General features: G+C 47.8%; 1 long non-coding RNA gene across 1 annotated transcript; it reads right to left on the bottom strand.

Annotated features, from left to right (window-relative positions):
- Nucleotides 1-7019: 7019 nt before the first annotated feature.
- On the bottom strand, nucleotides 7020-24955 carry LOC142750806 (uncharacterized). The gene is made up of 3 exons (XR_012882607.1): nucleotides 24897-24955; nucleotides 9799-9932; nucleotides 7020-7320 (listed from the first exon to the last, which is right to left on the bottom strand). It is a non-coding gene; the product is annotated as an uncharacterized LOC142750806 (long non-coding RNA).

Genomic DNA, 24955 nt, shown 5'->3' with positions numbered 1-24955 from the left:
GAGAGGAGGCGGCAGCGAGGACGCTCACAGACAGCCACGCGGGAGAGAGGAGGCGGCAGCGAGGACGCTCACAGACAGCCACGCAAGAGAGAAGAGGGCAGCGAGGACGCCCATAGAGTGCCACGCGGGAGAGGAGGCGGCAGCGAGGACGCTCACAGACAGCCACGCAATAGAGGAGGGTGCAGCAAGGACGCCCACAGAGAGCCACGCGGGAGAGGTGGGGGCAGCGAGGATGCTCACAGAGAGCCATGCGAGAGAGACGAGGGGCAGCGAGGACACTCACAGACAGCCACGCGGGAGAGAGGAGTGGGCAGCGAGGATGCTCACAGACAGCCACGTGGGAGAGAGGAGGGGGCAGCGAGAACGCTCACAGAGAGCCACGCGGGAGAGAGGAGGGGGCAGCGAGGACTCCCACAGACAGCCACACGGGAGAGGAGGGGGCAGCGAGGACGCTCACAGACAACCACACGGGAGAGAGGAGGGGGCAGCGAGGACGCCCACAGACAGCCACGCAGGCAGCAAAGACACTCACAGACAGCCACACGGGAGAGAGGAGGGGGCAGTGAGGACGCTCACAGACAGCCACGCGGGAGAGAGGAGGCGGCAGCGAGGACGCTCACAGACAGCCACGCGGAAGAGAGGAGGGGGCAGCGAGGACGCCCACAGACAGCCATGCGGGAGAGAGGAAGGGCAGCGAGGACACTCACAGACAGCCACGCGGGAGAGAGGAGGGGGCAGCGAGGACACTCACAGACAACCACGCGGGAGAGAGGAGGGGGCAGGGAGGACGCTCACAGACAGCCACGTGGGAGAGAGGAGGGGGCAGCGATGACGCCCACAGACAGCCACGCGGGAGAGAGGAGGGGGCAGCGAGGACGCTCACAGACAGCCACGCGTGAGAGAGGGGGCAGCGAGGACGCCCACAGAGAGCCACGCGAGAGAGGAGGGGGCGGCGAGGACGCTCACAGAGAGCCACGCGGGAGAGAGGAGGGGGCGGCGAGGACGCCCACAGACAGCCATGCAGGAGAGGAGGGGCAGCGAGGATGCTCACAGAGAGCCATGTGGGAGAGAGGAGGGGGCAGCGAGTACACTCACAGACAACCACGTGGGAGATAGGAGGGGGCAGTGAGGACGCTCACAGACAGCCACGCGGGAGAGAGGAGGGGGCAGCGAGGACGCTCACAGACAGCCACACAGGAGAGAGGAGGGGGCAGCGAGTACACTCACAGACAACCACGTGGGAGATAGGAGGGGGCAGTGAGGACACTCACAGACAACCACGCGGGAGAGAGGAGGGGGCAGCGAGGACGCTCATAGACAGCCACGTGGGAGAGAGGAAGCGGCAGCGAGGACGCTCATAGACAGCCACGCGTGAGAGAGGAGGGGGCAGTGAGGACGCTCATAGACAGCCACGTGGGAGAGAGGAGGGGGCAGCGAGGAAGCTCATAGACAGCCACACGGAAGAGGAGAGGGGGCAGCAAGGACGCTCATAGACAGCCACGTGGGAGAGGAGACGGGGAGCGAGGATGTTCATAGACAACCACACAGGAGGGAGGAGGGGGCAGCGAGGTTGCTCATAGACAATCACGTGGGAGAGAGGAAGGGACAGCGAGGACGCTCATAGACAGCCACGTGGGAGAGAGGAGGGGGCAGCGAGGATGCTCACAGACAACGATGCGGGAGAGAGGAGGGGCAACAAGGATGCTCATAGACAGCCACGCGGGAGAGGGGAGGGGGCAGCGAGGACACTCATAAACAGCCACGTGGGAGAGACGAGGGGGCAGCGAGCAGTATTTCCTACAAAGTGCGCGGCAGATGCAGTGGCGTCTCTAGCATCGGAGGGTGACAGCCACATTCTCTTGTATGTGCTCAGGACGCAGATAGAAATGAATACTATAGGCTGCGGGCCACGTTAGGCCTGCAGACTATAAGGCTCTGGGAAAACTCCCTGCACAGGCTGGAATGATGACGTCACATCATCATGACGATCTGTGCATGCATCCCGCCAGAGAGGCAGTGTAGCGCTTCGTCCGTCGCGGGAACAGGGCAAGGTAAGTACAATCCTTTTATTTTAGGGGGCTGTGTGGCAATATACAGGGGGGGGATTGCTGTGTGGCTGTATATACCAGGGGAGGGGGGCTGTGCGTGGAGCTATCTACAGGGGGGCTGTGTGTGGCGCTATCTACAGGGGGTTGTGTGTGGAGCTATCTACAGGGGGGCTGTGTGGCGCTATCTACAGGGGGGCTGTGTGTGGCGCTATCTACAGGGGGGCTGTGTGTGGCGCTATCTACAGGAGGTCTGTGTGGCGCTATCTACAGGGGGTTTCTGTAGCCACGCGGGAGAGAGAAGGGGACAGCGAGGACACTCACAGACAGCCACGCGGGAGAGAGGAGGGGGCAGCGAGGACGCTCACAGACAGCCACTCGGGAGAGAGGAGGCAGCGAGGACGCTCACAGAGAGCCACGCGGTAAAGAGAAGGGGGCAGCGAGGACGCCCACAGACAGCCACGCGGGAGAGAGGAGGGTGCAGCGAGGACGCCCACAGACAGCCATGCGGGAGAGAGGAGGGTGCAGCGAGGACGCCCACAGACAGCCATGCGGGAGAGAGGAGGGTGCAGCGAGGACGCCCACAGACAGCCATGCGGGAGAGAGGAGGGGGCAGCGAGGACGCTCACAGAGAGCCACGCGGGAGAGAGGAGGGTGCAGCGAGGACGCCCACAGACAGCCATGCGGGAGAGAGGAGGGGGCAGCGATGACGCTCACAGACAGCCACGCGGTAGAGAGAGGAGGGGGCAGCGAGGACGCTCACAGAGAGCCACGCGAAAGAGAGAAGGGGGCAGCGAGGATGCTCACAGACAGCCACATGAGAGAGAGGAGGGGGCAGCGAGGACTCTCACAGACAGTCATGTGGGAGAGAGGAGGGTGCAGCGAGGACGCCCACAGACAGCCATGCGGGAGAGAGGAGGGTGCAGCGAGGACGCCCACAGACAGCCATGCGGGAGAAAGGAGGGGGCAGCGAGGACGCTCACAGAGAGCCACGCGGGAGAGAGGAGGGTGCAGCGAGGACGCCCACAGACAGCCATGCGGGAGAGAGGAGGGGGCAGCGAGGACGCTCACAGACAGCCACGCGGGAGAGAGGAGGGGGCAGCGAGGACGCTCACAGACAGCCACGCGGTAGAGAGAGGAGGGGGCAGCGAGGACGCTCACACAGAGCCACGCGAAAGAGAGAAGGGGGCAGCGAGGACGCTCACAGACTGTCACGTGGGAGAGAGGAGGGGGCAGCGAGGACGCTCACAGACAGTCACGTGGGAGAGAGGAGGGGGCAGTGAGGATGCTCAAGTAGATATCTCCACACACAGCCCAGTGTAGATAGCTCCACACACAGCCCCCTGTAGATAGCTCCACACACAGCCCCCCTGTAGAAAGCTCACACACAGCCCCCCTGTAGAAAGCTCCACACACAGCCCCCCTGTAGAAAGCTCCACACACAGCCCCCCTGTAGAAAGCTCCACACACAGCCCCCCTGTAGATAGCTCCACACACAGCCCCCCTGTAGATAGCTCCACACACAGCCCCCTTGTAGATAGCTCCACACACAGCCCCCCTGTAGATAGCTCCACACACAGCCCCCCTGTAGATAGCTCCACACACAGCCCCCCTGTAGATAGCTCCACACACAGCCCCCCTGTAGATAGCTCCACACACAGCCCCCCTGTACATAGCTCCACACACAGCCCCCCTGTAGATAGCTCCACACACAGCCCCCTTGTAGATAGCTCCACACACAGCCCCCCTGTAGATAGCTCCACACACAGCCCCCCTGTAGATAGCTCCACACACAGCCCCCCTGTAGAAAGCTCCACACACAGCCCCCTGTAGAAAGCGCCACTGTAAAGGATCTGCCAGGCACAGCTTCGGGGTTAACTCCCTTAATTAATCAGTCAGCACCTGAATCTACATCCCTGAGACTGACTCCAGCTTCCACCACTCAGGCTGGCAGGCTTAGGAGTGGGAGAGCCTATCGCAGCCTGGCCAGACTCAGCTAGCTCCCGCCCTCTGTCTATTTATACCTGCATTTCCTGTTCCTCCTTGCTTGTTATTCTTTTTCGTGTGGTTTCCTGGCCCAGCTACAGCTCCTGCTATTTTTGATCCTGCTCCATACAGACCCTGGCTTACTGACTACTCTTCTGCTCTTCGTTTGGTACCTCGCACACTCCTGGCTTGACTCGGCTTGTTCACCACTCTGGTTGCTCACGGTGTTGCCGTGGGCAACTGCCCCTTTCCCTTGCTTGTATTCCCTTGTATGTTTGTCGTGTTTGTCGTGCACTTACTGAGTGCAGGGACCGCCGCCCAGTTGTACCCCGTCGCCTAGGGCGGGTCGTTGCAAGTAGGCAGGGACAGAGTGGCGGGTAGATTAGGGCTCACTTGTCCGTTTCCCTACCCCCCGGTCATTACATAATAACAAGCCACCAGGTCCCTCACCCATCTCCGCCCCTGTGCCTACTTCTCCAGGAAGTTTTCGCCCACTGAGAGTAACTATGATATTGGCAACCGCGAACTCTTAGCCATTAAATGGGCATTTGAAGAGTGGCGCCACTTCCTGGAGGGGGCTAGACACCAGGTAACGGTCCTTACCGACCACAAGAATCTGGTTTTCCTAGAATCTGCCCGGAGGCTAAACCCGAGACAAGCTCGATGGGCGTTATTTTTTACCAGATTCAATTTTTTGGTCACCTATAGGGCTGGGTCTAAAAATATTAAGGCTGATGCACTGTCGCGTAGCTTCATGGCCAGTCCTCCTTCGGAGGAAGATCCTGCTTGTATTTTGCCTCCAGGTATAATCATTTCCTCGATCGATTCTGATTTAGTCTCTGAAATTGCTGCTGATCAAGGTTCAGCTCCCGGGAACCTTCCTGAGAACAAGCTGTTTGCAATTCCGGCTAAGGGTACTTAGGGAAAATCATGACTCCGCACTATCTGGTCATCCAGGCATCCTGGGTACCAAACACCTCATTACCAGAAATTATTGGTGGCCTGGGTTGCCTAAAGACGTTAAGGCCTACGTCGCCGCTTGTGAGGTTTGTGCTAGGTCCAAGACTCCCAGGTCCCGACCAGCGGGCTTACTGCGTTCGTTGCCCATTCCCCAGAGACCTTGGACACATATCTCCATGGATTTTATCACCGATTTGCCTCTATCCCAAGGCAAGTCGGTGGTGTGGGTGGTGGTAGACCGCTTCAGTAAGATGTGCCACTTTGTGCCCCTCAAGAAACTACCCAACGCCAAGACGTTGGCTACCTTGTTTGTCAAACACATCCTGCGTCTCCATGGGGTCCCTGTCAATATTGTTTCGGACAGAGGGGTACAATTTGTTTCATTGTTTTGGAGAGCCTTCTGTATGAATTTGGGGATTGATCTGTCCTTCTCCTCTGCCTTCCATCCTGAAACCAATGGTCAAACTGAGAGGACTAATCAATCTCTAGAACAATATTTAAGGTGTTTTGTCTCTGACTGTCAATATGATTGGGTCTCATTCATTCCCCTCGCCGAATTTTCCCTTAATAACCGGGTCAGTAACTCGTCAGGGGTCTCTCCCTTTTTCTGTAATTTTGGGTTTAATCCATGGTTCTCCTCTGTTTCACCTGGTAGTTCCAACAATCCCGAGGTAGAGGTCGTTCATCGGGAACTGTGCACAGTCTGGGCCCAGGTTCAGAAGAACCTAGAGGCGTCCCAGAGCATACAAAAGACTCAGGCAGATAGAAGACGTTCTGCTAACCCCCTGTTTATGGTCGGGGATCTGGTGTGGTTGTCGTCTAGGAACTTGCGTCTCAAGGTTCCGTCCAAGAAGTTTGCTCCCCGGTTTATTGGGCCGTATAAGGTCATTGAGGTCCTCAATCCTGTCTCCTTCCGGCTGGAGTTACCCCCGTCTTTTCGTATACACAACGTGTTTCATGCCTCCCTCCTTAAACGCTGCTCCCCGTCCTTGGCTCCCTCGAGGAGACCTCCTGTTCCCGTCCTCACCCCTGAGGGGGTGGAATTCGAGGTGGCCAGGATTGTGGACAGCAAGATGGTCCAAGGCCCCCTCCAGTACCTGGTCCATTGGAGAGGTTACGGGCCCGAGGAGAGGACTTGGGTACCCGCCCAGGATGTTCACGCTGGGGTATTGGTCAGGAGGTTCCACCTGCGTTTCCCCAGTAAGCCAGGTCCACTTAGAAAGGGTCCGGTGGCCCCTCATAAAAGGGGGGGGTACTGTAAAGGATCTGCCAGGCACAGCTTCGGGGTTAACTCCCTTAATTAATCAGTCAGCACCTGAATCTACATCCCTGAGACTGACTCCTGCTTCCACCACTCAGGCTGGCAGGCTTAGGAGTGGGAGAGCCTATCGCAGCCTGGCCAGACTCAGCTAGCTCCCGCCCTCGGTCTATTTATACCTGCATTTCCTGTTCCTCCTTGCTTGTGATTCTTTTTCGTGTGGTTTCCTGGCCCAGCTACAGCTCCTTCTATTTTGTTCCTGCTCCATACAGACCCTGGCTTACTGACTACTCTTCTGCTCTTCGTTTGGTACCTCGCACACTCCTGGCTTGACTCGGCTCGTTCACCACTCTGGTTGCTCACGGTGTTGCCGTGGGCAACTGCCCCTTTCCCTTTCTTGTATTCCCTTGTATGTTTGTCGTGTTTGTCGTGCACTTACTGAGTGCAGGGACCGCCGCCCAGTTGTACCCCGTCGCCTAGGGCGGGTCGTTGCAAGTAGGCAGGGACAGAGTGGCGGGTAGATTAGGGCTCACTTGTCCGTTTCCCTACCCCCCGGTCATTACAGCCACACACAGCCCCCCTGTAGAAAGCGCCACGCACAGCCCCCTCCCCTGGTATATACTGCCACACAGCAATTCCCCCCCCCCCCTGTATGTTATGTTATATATTGTATTGTATTATCTGCATGGAAAAGGTGAATACGATGGCAGATGCTGAATTTAAAAAATATAAAAATAATGGTAAAATTGGTTTTGTAATTTTATCCCCATTCCTTATATATCACTAACATTTTCCGCAGGGCTGTACAGAGATTGTCACCATTCACATGTCCCTGGGCTCAGGAGCTTACAATCTAAACAAACGGACACACGCACGCGCACAGGAAGCCAATTCACCTGTCAGGATGTTTTTGGGATGTGGGCGGAAGCCGGAGAACATGGGGGACATACAAACAGTTGGCTTCGCCCCCTGACCCCGGTGCCGCTCTGTGGAATCTTTATGATCTTTGTTTTTCTGCGTTTCCCGTCTCTTCTGATATGTTGTGTCCTTCTTGATGCTGGCGCGTCATCACTAGCGAAAAAACATGGCGGAAATATCAAATTAGACGACGGTGGCCATAAAAGCGCGGTAAAAGTGACATCAGGAATTCAGTTTTTATTATTTTATTGATTATTGGAAAACTCGGATTCCCTGGAAATGTCAGTGGCCCCAGCCCCCTAGTGGCATTTCTTTAGTAATAAACGTATCAGCGGCTGATTACTCCGGCTACACAGGGTGGAGTTTATCCTGTAGCTGAGATCTCGGGTAACGGGTGACTCCACCAGATAATTCCTTATAGACGAGATCTTGCTGCATTGCCCTGCGATCCTGGAGAAGCTGCTGTTCTGTACTCCACCACCAGAGGGCGAACTCACCATGTATTTATAGTGGATCTGCTCTGTAATAATGTTATATATAGTATATACATAGACTGGGGGCGGACATTGGTGCAACCTGTGCAGCTTCACAGGGGCCCAGTGTCGCCTTAAAGCAGCCGTCCTCTGTCTATTAGATTTTATGTAAATGCCTGAGATGATGAATTGAATGGCTAACGATTACTGATGGATTGTTGGGCCCTGTTCACACTGAGTTTTTTTGCAGGCGGAAAGTAATTTTGAGGCAGATTGAAATCAATGGGAGGCGTTTTCGGACGTTTTTTGGCACGGTTTCCGACACAGTTTCCGCATCAAAAACCTCTGTGTGAACTAGGCCTTAGAGAGACATAGGGGGTGATATATGATGAAATATTGGAGAACCAGGGGCCCTATATACTGTTCTTGCACAGGGGCCCTCTGTATGCTATGTATATAAATTTATATATATATGTGTGTGTGGCCCGATTCTCCCCCGGACTGTGTACATGTCAAGGTGTAATATAAATCCAAAAATAGTCTTTTTCGGACACTGTCAACAAGTTGCTGTTAACAGATCTTATATTCTGAGGGTACGATCCCACGTAGCGTTGTCTTCAGGAGGTCATAACCTTTGCTCAATGGCCGCACGATTTTTCCGGGTATTACTGGCAAAATCATGCGGCCATTGGCCAACGCAAGTGAGCGGGTCTTCGGCCACATGCGGGCGCCGCTACGTGGGACCGTACCCTTATTAGTGTCATTATTTAGTATTTTCAGTGTATATCGTCATTCTGCTGTGAATGGGCCGTGGGGCTAATTATCCTCTTAATACCCTCCTGCAGTGCGACTTATTAACCCATGAATATCCGTCATCAGGTTGAGCTGTCCTGGTCACACAAGCCATCATGAGATCCGTCAGAAGCGGCTAGCCTGCATGTTGATGGTTTCCAGATGGCAGCAGGCATTTTTCTTATCTTTCTGCATTGCAATTAGTTAAAATGAACTTAAAATATTTAGAAAATGCTGGATGTGACATTCCAGGACTAAGGTGCAGCGTCACTTTAAACCATATATGAGGGATTGCATTATTAGCAATATTCTAGTTTATGACTATCGGCCAAATTTCTCATTTTCTGAGCAGGAATAACTGGCATAGCAGAGCCGGGCAGCAGCGGCAAGAAATCATCCTCAACACAATAAATTGACAGAGACTGATTTATTCACATGGGGGCAATTCAGTCAAGTGCTAATAATGCAATTTCCTAATATATGATTTAAGGTGGATTTAAGGTGGAACTTTTGCATATTGAAAATGTCTCCCCTCTATTATTCCACGTTTCTCTCCTTCTCGTGAAGACAATAAGTAAATAGCAGACAATTGCTAATAACACAATTCCCTAATATATCATTTAAGGTGGTTTTAAGGTGGAATTTCAGTGCAGCAAACCCTGATGTTATTTATACAGTGACGCACAGCAGATTTTCTACGCACTATTGGCTGTCAGGACAGCAGGGGGACAGCAGGGGGACAGCAGGGGGACAGCAGGGATCAGTGTGTGTGCGGAGGATTCAGCTGTTTACATGGGAGGAGGCAGCGCAGGCCGGAGGCCACATTCCTGCCGCACAAAGCGAAGCCTCTGGGCTGTTGACTGTAAATATCAGTATAAACTTTCCCGATTGAGAGCACTTAGCGCAGAGTCGCGGCGATCATTTTTGATTAGCGGTTTTGTTGCGCTGTTTATGTTCCCGTATTATCAGCGTTACCAGAACAGAATGTAACGAAACAGGAAAATAAGGTCTGCGCTGTCCGGGGTCACACAAGGGACAGGACCCATCCCAAACTCCGAGCCGGGCACAAGACAGTCTGCTGCATGCGGAAAAATTTAAAGGGGAGCTCCACTTTCCTGCTACTTTAATCAGTCTGGATTTAGTCTAAATTCATGCGTGAGGTAGAATATATGGCGTTACGGAAATTGGCGTCTCAGACGGGTGGAGTACTTGGTTATAGGAGGCTCCACTAGTAGCCTCAACTGTGCACCTCCACCTGCGGCATGAAGGCCGAGACTACTCATGTGGAAAAGCTAAATAACATATTATAGGATTTACTGATGGGCACAGCATTGCTCCACCCCAAATACATACAGATATCACTCACCCATTCCTTCAGATGACTCCCTGTTGTGTAACTTTGTAAATCATTTGCTTTACTTAATCTGTACAGATCCTGACTTACATCCTGTTTTATACACCAGTCACATCCAAAGCTGCAGTAAGAATTTTGCTGGGGTCCTGTAACCAGAAAGTTGTGGGAGTTCAGATGCCAGTTACACAGCTATAGCGGGGATGTTAGGTCAAATGTCTGAATGAGTAACATAGATAGATAGAATTTTGAATGCAGTTCTAGATGTGATTGGAGCAGTGCTGGGATGTGTGTATCACCTGTCACTACTGAAGGTAGCTCTGACATCCTGGGCACCTTGACTTTGTACCCCCAATCCCACGCTAGCTGCCCAAATCTATGGAAAGCAGCTACATTTCCTAGTTTGTCGATTGGGCAATGTTATTCGGGCACTGTATGGCTGTAATATTCGGGCACTGTATGGCTGTAATATTCGGGCACTGTATGGCTGTAATATTCGGGCACTGTATGGCTGTAATATTCGGGCACTGTATGACTGTAATATTCGGGCACTGTATGACTAATATTTGGGCACTGTATGGCTGTATTACTCGGGCACTGTATGACTGTAATATTCGGGCACTGTATGGCTGTAATATTTGGGCACTGTATGGCTGTAATATTCGGGCACTGTATGGCTGTAATATTCGGGCACTGTATGGCTGTAATATTCGGGCACTGTATGGCTGTAATATTCGGGCACTGTATGGCTGTATTATTCGGGCACTGTATGGCTGTAATATTCGGGCACTGTATGGCTGTAATATTCGGGCACTGTATGACTGTAATATTCGGGCACTGTATGGCTGTAATATTCGGGCACTGTATGACTGTAATATTCGGGCACTGTATGGCTGTAATATTCGGGCACTGTATGGCTGTAATATTCGGGCACTGTATGGCTGTAATATTCGGGCACTGTATGACTGTAATATTCGGGCACTGTATGGCTGTAATATTCGGGCACTGTATGGCTGTAATATTCGGGCACTGTATGGCTGTAATATTCGGGCACTGTATGACTATAATATTCGGGCACTGTATGGCTGTAATATTCGGGCACTGTATGGCTGTAATATTTGGGCACTGTATGGCTGTAATATTTGGGCACTGTATGGCTGTAATATTCGGGCACTGTATGACTATAATATTCGGGCACTGTATGGCTGTAATATTTGGGCACTGTATGGCTGTAATATTTGGGCACTGTATGGCTGTAATATTTGGGCACTGTATGGCTGTAATATTCGGGCACTGTATGGCTGTAATATTCGGGCACTGTATGGCTGTAATATTTGGGCACTGTATAGCTGTAATATTTGGGGACTGTATGACTAATATTCGGGCACTGTATGGCTGTAATATTTGGGCACTGTATGACTAATATTCGGGCACTGTATGGCTGTAATATTCGGGCACTGTATGACTAATATTCGGGCACTGTATGGCTGTAATATTCGGGCACTGTAGGACTAATATTTGGGCACTGTATGGCTGTAATATTTGGGCACTGTATGACTAATATTCGGGCACTGTATGGCTCTAATATTTGGGCACTGTATGACTGTAATATTCGGGCAATGTATGACTGTAATATTCGGGCACTGTATGGCTGTAATATTTGGGCACTGTATGGCTGTAATATTCGGGCAATGTATGACTGTAATATTTGGGCACTGTATGGCTGTAATATTCGGGCACTGTATGGCTGTAATATTCGGGCACTGTATGGCTGTAATATTCGGGCACGGTATGACTAATATTCGGGCACTGTAGGACTAATATTCGGGCACTGTATGGCTGTAATATTCGGGCACTGTATGGCTGTAATATTCGGGCACTGTATGGCTGTAATATTCGGGCACTGTATGACTGTAATATTCGGGCACTGTATGGCTGTAATATTCGGGCAATGTATGACTGTAATATTTGGGCACTGTATGGCTGTAATATTCGGGCACTGTATGGCTGTAATATTCGGGCACTGTATGGCTGTAATATTCGGGCACGGTATGACTAATATTCGGGCACTGTAGGACTAATATTCGGGCACTGTATGGCTGTAATATTCGGGCACTGTATGACTAATATTCGGGCACTGAACGGCTGTATTATTTGGGCACGGTATGACTAATATTCGGGCACTGTATATCTGTAATATTTGGGCACGGTATGGCTGTAATATTCGGGCACTGTATGGCTGTAATATTCGGGCACTGTATGGCTAATATTCGGGCACTGTATGGCTCTAATATTTGGGCACTGTATGACTGTAATATTCGGGCAATGTATGACTGTAATATTCGGGCACTGTATGGCTGTAATATTTGGGCACTGTATGGCTGTAATATTCGGGCACTGTATGGCTGTAATATTCGGGCACTGTATGGCTGTAATATTCGGGCACGGTATGACTAATATTCGGGCACTGTAGGACTAATATTCGGGCACTGTATGGCTGTAATATTCGGGCACTGTATGACTAATATTCGGGCACTGAACGGCTGTATTATTTGGGCACGGTATGACTAATATTCGGGCACTGTATGGCTGTAATATTCGGGCACTGTATGGCTGTATTACTCGGGCACTGTATGGCTGTAATATTTGGGCACTGTATGGCTGTAATATTCGGGCACTGTATGGCTGTAATATTCGGGCACTGTAAGGCTGTAATATTTGGGCACTGTATGGCTGTAATATTCGGGCAATGTATGACTGTAATATTCGGGCACTGTATGGCTGTAATATTCGGGCACGGTATGACTGTAATATTCGGGCACTGTATGACTGTAATATTCGGGCACTGTATGGCTGTAATATTTGGGCACTGTATGGCTGTAATATTTGGGCACTGTATGGCTGTAATATTCGGGCACTGTATGACTATAATATTCGGGCACTGTATGGCTGTAATATTCGGGCACTGTATGGCTGTAATATTCGGGCACTGTATGGCTGTAATATTCGGGCACTGTATGACTGTAATATTCGGGCACTGTATGGCTGTAATATTCGGGCAATGTATGACTGTAATATTTGGGCAATGTATGGCTGTAATATTCGGGCACTGTATGGCTGTAATATTCGGGCACTGTATGGCTGTAATATTCGGGCACGGTATGACTAATATTCGGGCACTGTAGGACTAATATTCGGGCACTGTATGGCTGTAATATTCGGGCACTGTATGACTAATATTCGGGCACTGAACGGCTGTATTATTTTGGCACGGTATGACTAATATTCGGGCACTGTATATCTGTAATATTTGGGCACGGTATGGCTGTAATATTCGGGCACTGTATGGCTGTAATATTCGGGCACTGTATGGCTGTATTACTCGGGCACTGTATGGCTGTAATATTTGGGCACTGTATGGCTGTAATATTCGGGCACTGTATGGCTGTAATATTCGGGCACTGTAAGGCTGTAATATTTGGGCACTGTATGGCTGTAATATTCGGGCAATGTATGACTGTAATATTCGGGCACTGTATGGCTGTAATATTCGGGCACGGTATGACTGTAATATTCGGGCACGGTATGACTGTAATATTCGGGCACTGTATGGCTGTAATATTTGGGCACTGTATGGCTGTAATATTTGGGCACTGTATGGCTGTAATATTCGGGCACTGTATGACTATAATATTCGGGCACTGTATGGCTGTAATATTCGGGCACTGTATGGCTGTAATATTCGGGCACTGTATGGCTGTAATATTTGGGCACTGTATGGCTGTAATATTTGGGCACTGTATGGCTGTAATATTCGGGCACTGTATGACTATAATATTCGGGCACTGTATGGCTGTAATATTTGGGCACTGTATGGCTGTAATATTTGGGCACTGTATGGCTGTAATATTTGGGCACTGTATGGCTGTAATATTCGGGCACTGTATGGCTGTAATATTCGGGCACTGTATGGCTGTAATATTTGGGCACTGTATAGCTGTAATATTTGGGCACTGTATGACTAATATTCGGGCACTGTATGGCTGTAATATTTGGGCACTGTATGACTAATATTCGGGCACTGTATGGCTGTAATATTCGGGCACTGTATGACTAATATTCGGGCACTGTATGGCTGTAATATTCGGGCACTGTATGGCTGTAATATTCGGGCACTGTAGGACTAATATTTGGGCACTGTATGGCTGTAATATTTGGGCACTGTATGACTAATATTCGGGCACTGTATGGCTGTAATATTCGGGCACTGTATGGCTGTAATATTCGGGCACTGTATGGCTGTAATATTCGGGCACGGTATGACTAATATTCGGGCACTGTAGGACTAATATTCGGGCACTGTATGGCTGTAATATTCGGGCACTGTATGGCTGTAATATTCGGGCACTGTATGGCTGTAATATTCGGGCACTGTATGACTAATATTCGGGCACTGTATGGCTGTAATATTCGGGCACTGTAGGACTAATATTTGGGCACTGTATGGCTGTAATATTTGGGCACTGTATGACTAATATTCGGGCACTGTATGGCTCTAATATTTGGGCACTGTATGACTGTAATATTCGGGCAATGTATGACTGTAATATTCGGGCACTGTATGGCTGTAATATTTGGGCACTGTATGGCTGTAATATTCGGGCAATGTATGACTGTAATATTTGGGCACTGTATGGCTGTAATATTCGGGCACTGTATGGCTGTAATATTCGGGCACTGTATGGCTGTAATATTCGGGCACGGTATGACTAATATTCGGGCACTGTAGGACTAATATTCGGGCACTGTATGGCTGTAATATTCGGGCACTGTATGGCTGTAATATTCGGGCACTGTATGGCTGTAATATTCGGGCACTGTATGACTGTAATATTCGGGCACTGTATGGCTGTAATATTCGGGCAATGTATGACTGTAATATTTGGGCACTGTATGGCTGTAATATTCGGGCACTGTATGGCTGTAATATTCGGGCACTGTATGGCTGTAATATTCGGGCACGGTATGACTAATATTCGGGCACTGTAGGACTAATATTCGGGCACTGTATGGCTGTAATATTCGGGCACTGTATGACTAATATTCGGGCACTGAACGGCTGTATTATTTGGGCACGGTATGACTAATATTCGGGCACTGTATATCTGTAATATTTGGGCACGGTATGGCTGTAATATTCGGGCACTGTATGGCTGTAATATTCGGGCACTGTATGGCTAATATTCGGGCACTGTATGGCTCTAATATTTGGGCACTGTATGACTGTAATATTCGGGCAATGTATGACTGTAATATTCGGGCACTGTATGGCTGTAATATTTGGGCACTGTATGGCTGTAATATTCGGGCACTGTATGGCTGTAATATTCGGGCACTGTATGGCTGTAATATTCGGGCACGGTATGACTAATATTCGGGCACTGTAGGACTAATATTCGGGCACTGTATGGCTGTAATATTCGGGCACTGTATGACTAATATTCGGGCACTGAACGGCTGTATTATTTGGGCACGGTATGACTAATATTCGGGCACTGTATGGCTGTAATATTCGGGCACTGTATGGCTGTATTACTCGGGCACTGTATGGCTGTAATATTTGGGCACTGTATGGCTGTAATATTCGGGCACTGTATGGCTGTAATATTCGGGCACTGTAAGGCTGTAATATTTGGGCACTGTATGGCTGTAATATTCGGGCAATGTATGACTGTAATATTCGGGCACTGTATGGCTGTAATATTCGGGCACGGTATGACTGTAATATTCGGGCACTGTATGACTGTAATATTCGGGCACTGTATGGCTGTAATATTTGGGCACTGTATGGCTGTAATATTTGGGCACTGTATGGCTGTAATATTCGGGCACTGTATGACTATAATATTCGGGCACTGTATGGCTGTAATATTCGGGCACTGTATGGCTGTAATATTCGGGCACTGTATGGCTGTAATATTCGGGCACTGTATGACTGTAATATTCGGGCACTGTATGGCTGTAATATTCGGGCAATGTATGACTGTAATATTTGGGCAATGTATGGCTGTAATATTCGGGCACTGTATGGCTGTAATATTCGGGCACTGTATGGCTGTAATATTCGGGCACGGTATGACTAATATTCGGGCACTGTAGGACTAATATTCGGGCACTGAACGGCTGTATTATTTTGGCACGGTATGACTAATATTCGGGCACTGTATATCTGTAATATTTGGGCACGGTATGGCTGTAATATTCGGGCACTGTATGGCTGTAATATTCGGGCACTGTATGGCTGTATTACTCGGGCACTGTATGGCTGTAATATTTGGGCACTGTATGGCTGTAATATTTGGGCACTGTATGGCTGTAATATTCGGGCACTGTATGGCTGTAATATTCGGGCACTGTAAGGCTGTAATATTTGGGCACTGTATGGCTGTAATATTCGGGCAATGTATGACTGTAATATTCGGGCACTGTATGGCTGTAATATTCGGGCACGGTATGACTGTAATATTCGGGCACGGTATGACTGTAATATTCGGGCACTGTATGGCTGTAATATTTGGGCACTGTATGGCTGTAATATTTGGGCACTGTATGGCTGTAATATTCGGGCACTGTATGACTATAATATTCGGGCACTGTATGGCTGTAATATTCGGGCACTGTATGGCTGTAATATTCGGGCACTGTATGGCTGTAATATTTGGGCACTGTATGGCTGTAATATTTGGGCACTGTATGGCTGTAATATTCGGGCACTGTATGACTATAATATTCGGGCACTGTATGGCTGTAATATTTGGGCACTGTATGGCTGTAATATTTGGGCACTGTATGGCTGTAATATTTGGGCACTGTATGGCTGTAATATTCGGGCACTGTATGGCTGTAATATTCGGGCACTGTATGGCTGTAATATTTGGGCACTGTATAGCTGTAATATTTGGGCACTGTATGACTAATATTCGGGCACTGTATGGCTGTAATATTTGGGCACTGTATGACTAATATTCGGGCACTGTATGGCTGTAATATTCGGGCACTGTATGACTAATATTCGGGCACTGTATGGCTGTAATATTCGGGCACTGTATGGCTGTAATATTCGGGCACTGTAGGACTAATATTTGGGCACTGTATGGCTGTAATATTTGGGCACTGTATGACTAATATTCGGGCACTGTATGGCTGTAATATTCGGGCACTGTATGGCTGTAATATTCGGGCACTGTATGGCTGTAATATTCGGGCACGGTATGACTAATATTCGGGCACTGTAGGACTAATATTCGGGCACTGTATGGCTGTAATATTCGGGCACTGTATGGCTGTAATATTCGGGCACTGTATGGCTGTAATATTAGGGCAATGTATGACTGTAATATTCGGGCACTGTATGGCTGTAATATTCGGGCACTGTATGGCTGTAATATTCGGGCAATGTATGACTGTAATATTTGGGCACTGTATGGCTGTAATATTCGGGCACTGTATGGCTGTAATATTCGGGCACTGTATGGCTGTAATATTCGGGCACTGTAGGACTAATATTCGGGCACTGTAGGACTAATATTCGGGCACTGTATGGCTGTAATATTCGGGCACTGTATGACTAATATTCGGGCACTGAATGGCTGTATTATTTGGGCACGGTATGACTAATATTCGGGCACTGTATATCTGTAATATTTGGGCACTGTATGGCTGTAATATTCGGGCACTGTATGGCTGTAATATTCGGGCACTGTATGGCTGTATTACTCGGGCACTGTATGGCTGTAATATTTGGGCACTGTATGGCTGTAATATTCGGGCACTGTATGGCTGTAATATTTGGGCACTGTAAGGCTGTAATATTTGGGCACTGTATGGCTGTAATATTCGGGCAATGTATGACTGTAATATTCGGGCACTGTATGGCTGTAATATTCGGGCACGGTATGACTGTAATATTCGGGCACTGTATGACTGTATTACTCGGGCACTGTATGACTGTAATATTCGGGCACTGTATGACTGTAATATTCGGGCACTGTATGGCTGTAATATTCGGGCACTGTATGGCTGTAATATTCGGGCACTGTATGACTGTAATATTCGGGCACTGTATGGCTGTAATATTCGGGCACTGTATGACTGTAATATTCGGGCACTGTATGGCTGTAATATTCGGGCACTGTATGGCTGTAATATTCGGGCACTGTATGACTGTAATATTCGGGCACTGTATGTCTGTAATATTCGGGCACTGTATGGCTGTATTACTCGGGCACTGTATGACTGTAATATTCGGGCACTGTATGACTGTAATATTCGGGCACTGTATGACTGTAATATTCGGGCACTGTATGACTGTAATATTCGGGCACTGTATGGCTGTAATATTCGGGCACTGTATGACTAATATTCGGGCACTGTATGGCTGTATTACTCGGGCACTGTATGACTGTAATATTCGGGCACTGTATGGCTGTAATATTCGGGCACTGTATGGCTGTAATATTCGGGCACTGTATGACTGTAATATTCGGGCACTGTATGGCTGTAATATTCGGGCACTGTATGGCTGTAATATTCGGGCACTGTATGGCTGTAATATTCGGGCACTGTATGGCTGTAATATTCGGGCACTGTATGGCTGTAATATTCGGGCACTGTATGGCTGTAATATTCGGGCACTGTATGGCTGTATTACTCGGGCACTGTATGACTAATATTCGGGCACTGTATGACTGTAATATTCGGGCACTGTATGACTGTAATATTCGGGGACTGTATGGCTGTAATATTCGGGCACTGTATGACTGTAATATTCGGGCACTGTATGACTGTAATATTCGGGCACTGTATGACTGTAATATTCGGGCACTGTATGGCTGTAATATTCGGGCACTGTATGGCTGTAATATTCGGGCACTGTATGACTGTAATATTCGGGCACTGTATGACTGTAATATTTGGGCACTGTATGACTGTAATATTCGGGCACTGTATGACTGTAATATTCGGGCACTGTATGGCTGTAATATTTGGGCACTGTATGACTGTATTATTCGGGCACTGTATGACTAATATTCGGGCACTGTATGGCTGTAATATTCGGGCACTGTATGGCTGTAATATTCGGGCACTGTATGACTGTAATATTCGGGCACTGTATGGCTGTAATATTCGGGCACTGTATGGCTGTAATATTCGGGCACTGTATGGCTGTAATATTCGGGCACTGTATGGCTGTAATATTCGGGCACTGTATGGCTGTAATATTCGGGCACTGTATGGCTGTATTACTCGGGCACTGTATGACTGTAATATTCGGGCACTGTATGACTGTAATATTCGGGCACTGTATGACTGTAAAATTCGGGCACTGTATGGCTGTAATATTCGGGCACTGTATGACTGTAATATTCGGGCACTGTATGACTGTAATATTCGGGCACTGTATGACTAATATTCGGGCACTGTATGGCTGTAATATTCGGGCACTGTATGGCTGTAATATTCGGGCACTGTATGACTGTAATATTCGGGCACTGTATGACTGTAATATTCGGGCACTGTATGACTGTAATATTCGGGCACTGTATGGCTGTAATATTTGGGCACTGTATGACTGTATTATTCGGGCACTGTATGACTAATATTCGGGCACTGTATGGCTGTAATATTCGGGCACTGTATGACTGTAATATTCGGGCACTGTATGGCTGTAATATTCAGGCACTGTATGACTGTAATATTCGGGCACTGTATGGCTGTAATATTCGGGCACTGTATGGCTGTAATATTCGGGCACTGTATGGCTGTAATATTCGGGCACTGTATGGCTGTAATATTCGGGCACTGTATGGCTGTAATATTCGGGCACTGTATGGCTGTAATATTCGGGCACTGTATGGCTGTATTACTCGGGCACTGTATGACTGTAATATTCGGGCACTGTATGACTGTAATATTCGGGCACTGTATGGCTGTAATATTCGGGCACTGTATGGCTGTAATATTCGGGCACTGTATGACTGTAATATTCGGGCACGGTATGGCTGTAATATTCGGGCACTGTATGGCTGTAATATTCGGGCACTGTATGGCTGTAATATTCAGGCACTGTATGACTAATATTCGGGCACTGTATGGCTGTAATATTCGGGCAATGTATGGCTGTAATATTCGGGCACTGTATGACTAATATTCGGGCACTGTATGACTAATATTCGGGCACTGTATGGCTGTAATATTCGGGCACTGTATGGCTGTAATATTCGGGCACTGTATGGCTGTAAAATTCGGGCACTGTATGGCTGTAATATTCGGGCACTGTATGGCTGTAATATTCGGGCACTGTATGGCTGTAATATTCGGGCACTGTATGGCTGTAATATTCGGGCACTGTATGGCTGTAATATTCGGGCACTGTATGGCTGTAATATTCGGGCACTGTATGGCTGTATTACTCGGGCACTGTATGACTGTAATATTCGGGCACTGTATGACTGTAATATTCGGGCACTGTATGGCTGTAATATTCGGGCACTGTATGACTGTAATATTCGGGCACTGTATGACTGTAATATTCGGGCACTGTATGACTGTAATATTCGGGCACTGTATGGCTGTAGTATTCGGGCACTTTATGGCTGTAATATTCGGGCACTGTATGACTGTAATATTCGGGCACTGTATGATTGTAATATTCGGGCACTGTATGACTGTAATATTCGGGCACTGTATGGCTGTAATATTTGGGCACTGTATGACTGTATTATTCGGGCACTGTATGACTAATATTCGGGCACTGTATGGCTGTAATATTCGGGCACTGTATGGCTGTAATATTCGGGCAATGTATGGCTGTAATATTCGGGCACTGTATGGCTGTAATATTCGGGCACTGTATGGCTGTAATATTCGGGCACTGTATGGCTGTAATATTCGGGCACTGTATGACTGTAATATTCGGGCACTGTATGGCTGTAATATTCAGGCACTGTATGACTAATATTCGGGCACTGTATGGCTGTAATATTCGGGCAATGTATGGCTGTAATATTCGGGCAATGTATGGCTGTAATCGGGCACTGTATGACTGTAATATTCGGGCACTGTATGACTAATATTCGGGCACTGTATGGCTGTAATATTCGGGCACTGTATGGCTGTAATATTCGGGCACTGTATGGCTGTAAAATTCGGGCACTGTATGGCTGTAATATTCGGGCACTGTATGGCTGTAATATTCGGGCACTGTATGGCTGTAATATTCGGGCACTGTATGACTAATATTTGGGCACTGTTTGACAAATATTCGGGCACTGTATGGCTGTAATATTCGGGCACTGTATGGCTGTAATATTCGGGCACTGTATGACTAATATTTGGGCACTGTATGACTGTAATATTCGGGCACTGTATGACAAGTATTCGGGCACTGTATGGCTGTAATATTCGGGCACTGTATGACTAATATTCGGGCACTGTATGGCTGTAATATTCGGGCACTGTATGGCTGTAATATTCGGGCACTGTATGGCTGTAATATTCGGGCACTGTATGGCTGTAATATTCGGGCACTGTATGACTAATATTTGGGCACTGTATGGCTGTAATATTCGGGCACTGTATGGCTGTAATATTCGGGCACTGTATGTCTGTAATATTCGGGCACTGTATGGCTGTATTACTCGGGCACTGTATGACTGTAATATTCGGGCACTGTATGACTGTAATATTCGGGCACTGTATGACTGTAATATTCGGGCACTGTATGGCTGTAATATTCGGGCACTGTATGACTAATATTTGGGCACTGTATGGCTGTAATATTCGGGCACTGTATGACTAATATGTGGGCACTGTATGACTGTAATATTCGGGCACTGTATGGCTGTAATATTCGGGCACTGTATGACTAATATTTGGGCACTGTATGGCTGTAATATTCGGGCACTGTATGACTGTAATATTCGGGCACTGTATGACAAGTATTCGGGCACTGTATGGCTGTAATATTTGGGCACTGTATGACTAATATTCGGGCACTGTATGGCTGTAATATTCGGGCACTGTATGACTAATATTTGGGCACTGTATGGCTGTAATATTCGGGCACTGTATGACTAATATTTGGGCACTGTATGGCTGTATTATTCGGGCACTGTATGGCTGTAATATTCGGGCACTGTATGACTAATATTTGGGCACTGTATGGCTGTATTATTCGGGCACTGTATGGCTGTAATATTCGGGCACTGTATGACTAATATTTGGGCACTGTATGGCTGTAATATTCGGGCACTGTATGACTGTAATATTCGGGCACTGTATGACTAATATTTGGGCACTGTATGGCTGTAATATTCGGGCATTATATGACTAATATTTGGGCACTGTATGGCTGTATTATTCGGGCACTGTATGGCTGTAATATTCGGGCACTGTATGACTAATATTTGGGCACTGTATGGCTGTAATATTCGGGCACTGTATGACTAATATTCGGGCACTGTATGGCTGTAATATTTGGGCACTGTATGACTAATATTCGGGCACTGTATGGCTGTAATATTCGGGCACTGTATGACTAATATTTGGGCACTGTATGGCTGTATTATTCGGGCACTGTATGGCTGTAATATTCGGGCACTGTATGACTAATATTTGGGCACTGTATGGCTGTAATATTCGGGCACTGTATGACTAATATTTGGGCACTGTATGGCTGTAATATTCGGGCATTATATGACTAATATTTGGGCACTGTATGGCTGTATTATTCGGGCACTGTATGGCTGTAATATTCGGGCACTGTATGACTAATATTTGGGCACTGTATGGCTGTAATATTCGGGCACTGTATGACTAATATTCGGGCACTGTATGGCTGTAATATTTGGGCACTGTATGACTAATATTCGGGCACTGTATGGCTGTAATATTCGGGCACTGTATGACTAATATTTGGGCACTGTATGGCTGTATTATTCGGGCACTGTATGGCTGTATTATTCGGGTACTGTATGACTGTAATATTTGGGCTCTCTATGGCTGTAATATTCGGGCACTGTATGACAAGTATTCGGGCACTGTATGGCTGTATAATTCGGGCACTGTATGACTGTATTATTCGGGCACTGTATGGCTGTAATATTCGGGCACTGTATGACTAATATTCGGGCACTGTATGACTAATATTTGGGCACTGTATGACTAATATTTGGGCACTGTATGGCTGTAATATTCGGGCACTGTATGACTAATATTCGGGCACTGTATGGCTGTAATATTCGGGCACTGTATGACTAATATTCGGGCACTGTATGGCTGTATTATTCGGGCACTGTATGGCTGTAATATTCGGGTACTGTATGACTAATATTTGGGCTCTCTATGGCTGTATTATTCGGGAACTACATGGTACACCTAAGGAGTTTGACCAAAGAAGGCGCAGGGCACTAGACTGAAGTAGCCTTAGGTCGGCACTAGACTGAGTATGACTCGTATTGAGCTGCATAGGTGCTGTGTACAGATTGACCTCTAGTGGCAGCAAAAGGAGGAATCAACGCCGGAGTCTTATTGATAACATTAGGAAAATGCTGCAAATCCCTTATTCAGCCGGTTTCCTCGGAAAAAACATTGTCGGGGGGGTTCACTTAAAATTCAGTCTGTCACCTTCACTAACCAATAGGTGCCCATAATGATAATACTAATAATCTTTATATGGCGCCAACATATTCCGCAGGACTTTACAATTTCGAGGGTTCATGTACAGACAATATCAGACATTACGTAGTGACAAACTAACAACAAGAGCTTACAATCTATGACTTATAACCGGGGGCAACAGGACGCGCTAGAACCAAGTCCTGCTATGAGGCCCCCGCCCCAACATCTGCAGTGCTAAGAGTGGGGTCCCATTTTGATCCTGTTATGGGGCCCTCTCTTACTCCTGTTGTCACAGTCACCAATCTCCCCATTTAATTTGGATTTTATTACAGAATTTTAAAGTATAAGGCTCTGTTCACACGGCAATGCAAAATACGTCTGAAATTACGGAGCGGTTTTCATGTATTCGCGTTTTTCGCGGCGTCTTTTACGGACGTAATTGGAGCTGTTCTTCGTTGGAGTCAATGAAAAACGGCTCCAAAAACGTCCCAAGAAGTGACAGGCACTTCTTTGACGCGGGCGTCTTTTTACTCGCCGTCTTTTGACAGCGACGCGTAAAATGACAGCTCGTCTGCACAGAACATCGTAAGACCCACTGCAAGCAATAGGCAGATGTTTGCCGACGTATTGGAGCCGTCTTTTCAGCTGTAGTTCGAGGCGTAAAACGCCCCCATTACGTCTGAAAAGAGGCCGTGTGAACATACCCTAAGAGTCGGAAAAAACAGCCCTAGTCGTGCCGTCAGCGCAGTGGGAGGAGTTTATTGCTAATCGTCTTAGGTCACAAGCTCAGTGCAGGGCGCAGGCTACACAGGGGTTTGAGATTTTAGGAGGCGCCTCTGATTGGCTGCCGGGCTGTGTGCGGGAAGGGTCAGGAGGAAGTCACTGTAACCTGAACATATTATGGGAGAAATGCCGGATTCTTGTTTTTTTTGCAGGAAGGGGGATGGGCAGCTGCAGATTTGTAATAAGGGTCACATCTCCCCCCCCCCCCCACGTCTCACAGCAGAGGAACGTCTCATACCCCTGGAAATGACAAAGAGGAGGACGCAGTGTTATTATTATACGCTCATCATTTATCACTTCATATATTCATTATTATTACAATTATAATGTTTGTCTAGTATTAATTCCCAGAAAATGGAATTCTATGAGTATAAGAGATGAAGAGATAGATAGATAGATAGATAGATAGATAGATAGATAGATAGATAGATAGATAGATAGATAGATGATAGATAGATAGATAGATAGATAGATAGATAGATAGATAGATAGATAGATATGAGATAGATAGATATGAGATAGATAGATATGAGATAGATAGATATGAGATAGATAGATATGAGATAGATAGATAGATAGATAGATAGATAGATAGATAGATAGATAGATAGATAGACCTCAATGCAAGAACGGGGAGAGATAAAGACTACCTGACCAATGATGGAAATATCTTCATCTTTGGAGCAGAGGCCGACTGTCATAACTCCCT

The sequence above is a fragment of the Rhinoderma darwinii genome, chromosome 3, assembly GCF_050947455.1.
Source record: "Rhinoderma darwinii isolate aRhiDar2 chromosome 3, aRhiDar2.hap1, whole genome shotgun sequence".
NCBI lineage: Eukaryota > Metazoa > Chordata > Amphibia > Anura > Rhinodermatidae > Rhinoderma > Rhinoderma darwinii.
Note: the sequence above shows the minus strand (reverse complement) of the source record. Positions and strands in the feature narration are given on the sequence as shown.